This window comes from Sinocyclocheilus anshuiensis, unplaced genomic scaffold (genome assembly GCF_001515605.1).
Source record: "Sinocyclocheilus anshuiensis isolate Anshui unplaced genomic scaffold, SAMN03320099.WGS_v1.1 scaffold496, whole genome shotgun sequence".
NCBI classification, from domain to species: Eukaryota; Metazoa; Chordata; class Actinopteri; order Cypriniformes; family Cyprinidae; genus Sinocyclocheilus; species Sinocyclocheilus anshuiensis.
This window is the reverse complement of record NW_015555736.1, coordinates 48,286-55,053: the sequence shown is the minus strand read 5'-3', so window position 1 is coordinate 55,053 and position 6,768 is coordinate 48,286.

The following is a 6,768-nucleotide window of genomic DNA, read 5'->3' as shown; positions in this document are numbered from 1 at the left end:
ATTTACTGTAGGTTTAATCAACTTAGCTGAATCATTATTTTTATGAAATCTCAATCCAGCTGATAAGTGGTTACTATTTATGTTCATATAAAGGCTATACAGGCTTCTTGTTAGTTTTCTGACAGCTCCCATAAATATGCTCTTGTCTTTCTAATGCCATCTGATGATGCATATTTCACCTCTATTGTTTAGATTCCTGGATGTAATGGTGCGGCGAGAGATAATTAGGGATGTATGTGGTTCTGCTTGGCTAAATCGGTTTGTCCAAAACACATCCTTTATCATATTAGTGAGAGCGCTCTTCCGTTGAGTAGCTGGACATTCCACTCTAATGAAATACTCTACGCCCTTTCACAAGATATTAAAGTTTATGGTCATAATAATCCGTGAGAAAGCAGGAGGGCAAATTCAGAGATTAATTTCAGTAGCACTTTCTATGAAGCCAGTATGTGTAATAAAAAAAAAGAAAGAAAAAACAATTCTGTCATTATTTACTCACCCTTAAGTCATTCCAAACCTGCTGTTTTTGTACATAGTCAATGAAAGTAAATAGGGTTTGATAGTGTTTTTTTTTATTTTATTATTATATTTTAATTTTAAATTATTTAAATTTTATTTTATTCATTCAAATGCATTGCAATGCGTTCAAAGTATTAAAGCACGTCACCAACAACAAATTTTAGTGTCATATCATGTGTTAACTTGCATTACAGGTTTTACAGGTTTTATACTAAGTAATTATAAATTATTACATTGTGGGTTTGTGATATGTATTAAAGGCATTGTGAATATCTCTGCATCATATACACAGACTTACAGAAAACGTGAAGTGCTTGTCTCTGTATGCGAGGTTCCTACTCTGTATGCGAGGTTCCTATAGTGTAACAGGACCCCAGACTTTGTCTAATCCGTCATTACTCGTAAATCCAAAAACAGGCTGGCCCATCGGAGGACTCACAGAAGTGATTTGTAGCAATATTATTTTAAACATAAGTCATTTGTGGCGAGAGGCGAGCTGAAGACAAGGGTTTATAATTTGTAACGTTCAGCATTTTTCCCGTGGTTTTTAAAAGCACTGGGCTTCCACTTGTATATCTTTGCCTGGCCAGCAATATCCCTACGTAATTTAAAAACAACAGTGTCTGAGAGCCGCCGGGCAGAAAGGATCAGCAAGTCAAACAAAGCCTTGAGCCCTCAGTGCCCCCTCGAACCTGTTCTTATTCAAACAGCCATTAGCATTTCCGCAGTGGTAATGATTGGAGCAGAAAAAACACCACGGAAAAACTCATGGCTCACATCCCACACACACTTACTTAACTATCTATATGGAGACATACCAGTGACTTCTATAGCAGATTTTTGACATATTTATGTGTTAATAAAGACATTATTTTGTCTCCTTAAAGAATATTTTTAACTATTTTCGCTTTTTGAGATGTTCCCAAAACTCTTTTTTCAGATATAGCCACCTCCGGAGAGAAATTTTGTCCTCAAAGTACACCAAAATAAATCTCTAAATAAAGCATCTGCTAAATGAATAAACGTAAAGGGCGAAGTTAGAAACACACCCACACTAATATACATCCTTTCTCGTGTGGGTAATGGTTTCTGCCTGTGTGGAGTATAGACGGTGTTCTTAGAGTTCATCAAGCCTTTGGAAAAGGAACGGGATATTACTATTTGATTTAGAAACGGACATGCTTAGAGTTCATCAAGCCTTTGGAAAAGGAACGGGATATTACTATTTGATTTAGAAACGGACATGCTTAGAGTTCATCAAGCCTTTGGAAAAGGAACGGGATATTACTATTTGATTTAGAAACGGACATGGCAAATCTACTCAACAGAAACTCTCATGACTAAGGCGTAACCACCCTAATAACCCTTTGAAATTAACTGTATCTGAAATTTGCTATGGCCCAGCTCCAGCATAGCTCTCCAGACAAGTCTAGACCTTCTGCAGTTTATAAACCCGACAACAGGTGTCACTGCTAATGTAGGTCTCTGAACCCAAAACAGGGTTGATGCTTCACAGGACAAAACTTTAAAATTGTATACTTAATTCCAAGATTGCCTTCTGTGGGAGTAGCATAACATTCACTGCTCGGATTGATGTAGCGTCCACAGACACATTACTAAGGGTTATTACCTTAAGGCAAGTGTTTTAGTATTGGCTATTATATAGGACATTGACTTTACACATCCAGGAACAGAAAACAGTTCCAAATGACCTGTAAGACTACAGACAGAAAACACTAACACTCGTGTGCTCCAAATATACATTTCTTCATCAGTTGGCAGCTCTTAGGTCAGCCATTTGTTGTTGAGCTGTCTTCAGATGTCACTTTCTAATTATTACAGTGTCTGTTTTCACACTTAAGCCTTGCAGAGGTGATTGATGTACACTAGAGTGTGGGAAACTAATTAGGAGTTCACGGCCGTGTGTCTGTGTGTAGTGAACTTTAAAGTCCTCCTACCTTTAATAAAACATTCAAAATAAGACGAGATCTGTTCAAACCCTAATAAGCAGCCTCATTGCTTATGTATACATAGGCATCTTCCTTCAAAAACAGCCTCCTAAATGAATCGAAACTTCATGAAAAAAGTGATTCACAGTAGATTCCAATAGAGTTTGATGTAGCATGTTACTAATGACATGATAAAAATACACAGTGCACACAAACATTGGGTGAATTTAGGGATGCACAACATCAGCACTATGCGAGTTTGCTTCGACATTAGCGTTTTTGGCTTTTCATTTATTTTACTTCGTTTTTTTTTTTGTTGTTGTTTTGTTTTGAGAGAGAGAGAATTATTGCATTGGTCAATACTGGGTATTTTATTGTAGAAGCACAATTATTGTCACTGCTTTTCCATTTAGATTTTTGTCATCATCTAATGTTCACTTAAAGCTCATCTTTAAAAATACTATACATTTGAATCTTTAGCAAATGTCAAAATAAATATCCATTTTTATACTGCTCATTATAATTCTATGATGCCTATTCACTTATAAAATTATACATTTACTTATAAATTTGATTTTAGTTTTTCAAGTTTCATTTAGACAAAATGATAAAGAAATTATTAATACACACAACTCCAGCCCATCAGTTAACTTCTCGTAAAGCAAAAAGCTGTGTTTTTGTAATAAACAAATGTATTAAGACATTTTAAGTTTAAACCACTGCTTCTGGCTAAAATATGAGTCCGCTATCCATAATATTGCTTTCTTTAGTGGGAAATTTGTCTCGACTGAATCAGGAGAGAATTGGGATGGACTTTTTCACAGACCATAAACTTATATTTTGACCAGAAGTGACAGTTTATGGTTAATTAAAGCATTGTAATGATGGATTTATTTCTTACAAACACTCATTTTGTCACTTCACAAGATGTTAATTGATTGACTGTAGTCATGTGGATTATTGTGATGATTTAGCAGCTGTTTGGACTCTCATTCTGATGGCACCCATTCACTGCAATGCTAAAGCAAGTGACATAAAACAAAATTTCTCCAAATCTGTTCTGATGAAGAAACAAACTCATCTACATGGCCTGAGGGAGAGTACATTTCCAGCAAATATTCATTTTTGGGTAAACTATTCCTATAAAATGCTGTCTAGGTAAGCAGCTCACTAGGTTTTGGAGTAGAGCTACAATACAGCAAGACACACAATAAATCATGGTTATACACATGGGGAACTCAAACTGACATTTTGCAAAGACTAAATGAAACGCTGCATGGACATATGCTCAAAGGAATCAATAGGAACATGAGCACTCGACTAATGGGTCATATGTACATGATTAGAGAAATGTAATACTGCCCCAAGGGTTTCATGCCTTGAGTACATGAATGAAATGGAGAGTGTTAATGGTGTGAGATACATGTGTGTGAGATATGCTAGTGATATACTCACAAGCAGCCTATAAAACAGCATCAAGGGGAAGACCATAGAGGACAGATGGTGCATTCACTCACACACACACTGGTGGCAGACAGGTCTAGGGCTACAGATGGTGACATCACAGTGGGGGTGTGAATGACAGAAGCCTTGCAATGAAGGAAAAGGGAAGACGAGAGCGATTTGGGAACCATGTTCACATTTGATTCTGTTTCTATATTTGTATGCTGACTAATACTGGTTAACAAAACTAGTTTGACATAGAGGTGTCAAGCCAGGCTGGATGTTATTTAGAAAATCTGCAATAACTAATGAACAAAACAACTTTCCCTGCATTTCATGGACATTTGTTCAGCATTTCATTTCCACATTTCTATGAATAATGGTCAAATAAGTACCCTTAACTATCATACAAAGTTGCAAAAGGTTTGGGGTCAGTAAGATTTATTTTATTTTATTTTATTTTATTTGTTTTGTTTTGTTTTCAACATTGATAATATTAATAAGAAATGTGTCTTGAGTACCAAATCAGTATATTAGAATGATTTCTGAAGGATCATGTGACACTGAAGACTGCTGAAAATTCATCACAGGGATAAATTACATTTTAAAATGTATTAAATAGGAAAGAGTGTTCGAATATTATTACTTGACTATTACTTTTTTAATATAACTTACATTATGTATTTGATCTAAAATAGTTTTTACTGTATTTTAGATCAAATAAATGCAGCCTTGGTGAGCATAAGAGACATCTTTAAAAACTTTTGAACCATAGTGTACATTTACATGCAATTTTCAGTCAAACCAAAACAATTATTTCAATTTTTTTACTGAAATCATACCATATATTCAAAATTATATTATAAATTGTTACATATATATATATATATATATATACACGTGAGTGAGTACACAAATTGAGATTGTACCTTGGCTATAAAAACTGCATGTGTTTTTATGCTGCACTTCCATGCTGATTTGCATGTTCTGTTCAATATTACGTGTGTGTCATTGTCTGCTCTGATTTCACTGTCAATTCTCAGGTCCCTCCTTTTGTATGACTTCCTTTAAACCACAAAGGCCAGACTATTTTAGCACACACCTTCCTGAATCAAGCTTGACCCTCCCAACACATGCTGACGCAAACACTTTTGGGGATTCTGTCCAGTTTTCACTATCATAACACTTTCAAAAAACAATCACTCCCACATGCACAAATACATTAGATGCACATGAGACTAAAGCCTAATGTCAATTATAATTCTGATAATTTAATGAACCTGCAGCTATCAGTAGAGCACAGAGCTAGCAACACCAAAGTCATGAGTTCAATTGAGTTCAATCACCGAGGTGCAAGCAAGAACTGATAAAATGTGTACCTTTAATGCAATGTATGCAATGTCTGCCAAATGCATAAATATAAATGTGACCTTGGACCACAAAACCAGTCATAGGGTCAATTTTTTCAAAATTTAGATTTATACATCATCTGAAATCTGAATAAATAAGCTTTATATTGATGTATGGTTTGTTAGGATAGGACAATATTTGGCCGAGATACAACTATTTGAAAATCTGGAATCTGAGGGTGCAAAACAATCAAAATACTGAGAAAATTGCCTTTAAAGTTGTCCAAATCAAGTTCTTAGCAATGCATATTACTAATCAAAAATTAAGTTTTGATATATTTACGGTAGGAAATTTACAAAATATCTTCATGGAACATGATCTTTACTTAATAGCCTAATGATTTTTGGCATAAAAGAAAAATCAATAATTTAGACCCATACAATGTTTTTTTGGCTATTGCTACAAATAAACCCAAGCGACTTAAGACTGGTTTTGTGGTCCAGGGTCACAAAAGTAAATTAACTGATGTGTGATGCAGGCTATGTAGCAAACGAATGCTCCTAAAAATATGCAAATTGTGAACAATTTTAGAGCTGACTTTAGAGCAGTGTCTTTGTGATTATGCAAACTGGTTTCGGAGACTGCACTTATCTCATGGCTTTGTCATAAACTGTCTGTAGAAAACAGGACAGTGGTCTGGAGTGACGGTTGGTGTTGTGTGATGGGTGGGGAGGATATGTGCTGTGTGTGTGTGCTGGATGGACAGTGCATTTGTATTCTTTTTCCCACAGCCTTCTAAATCTGTGACTATTGTTCTGCGTGTGTATGCGTGTCAGAGTGTGAGTGTGTTGCCGTCTCAGGTGATGTAAAAGAGTGTTCCTTTGTTGCTGACTGAGATCATTTGCATGCATGTACTTTAGTCAGTCTAATACTGTGTGCATGTTCGTTATCATCATATCACACCACACAAACTGTCAATCTCCATTTATCGTTCTGGCTTGCATCCAGTAATTAAATAAGCACATGGGCCATATGATGATCGCACAGAATGACAGAAGTCTCTTTCCCTTCCTGTCATTTTTTCCCCACTCTCTATTCTACATAGATTCCCACCATAAGACACAAAGCAGCTGTAAACAATAGCAAAAAGAAAACAATAGATGAGAAAGAGAGAGAGGGTGTGTGTGTGTGTGTGTGTGTGTGTGTGTGTGTGTGAAAGCTTCTATCTAGCACACATAAATGTTCTTCATTTTGATCACTGGAGGAACCTTTAAAGGTGCTTTGTAGGTCTATCTTATGAAGTTCTGAGAAGAGGCATCAAATGATGTTTTGCATATTTTCATCTGAAAAAGTAGCAAAAAACAGCTTTTTAAAATGTATATCAGATGTTTACAATAGCACATTTCTGTACTCTTTAACAGATGTCTAGCATATGTACTTGGAAAGATGTGTAAAACTGGGAAGGTTTAAAAATCTGTCAGCAAAGCATAAAATACACTGTTAAAAA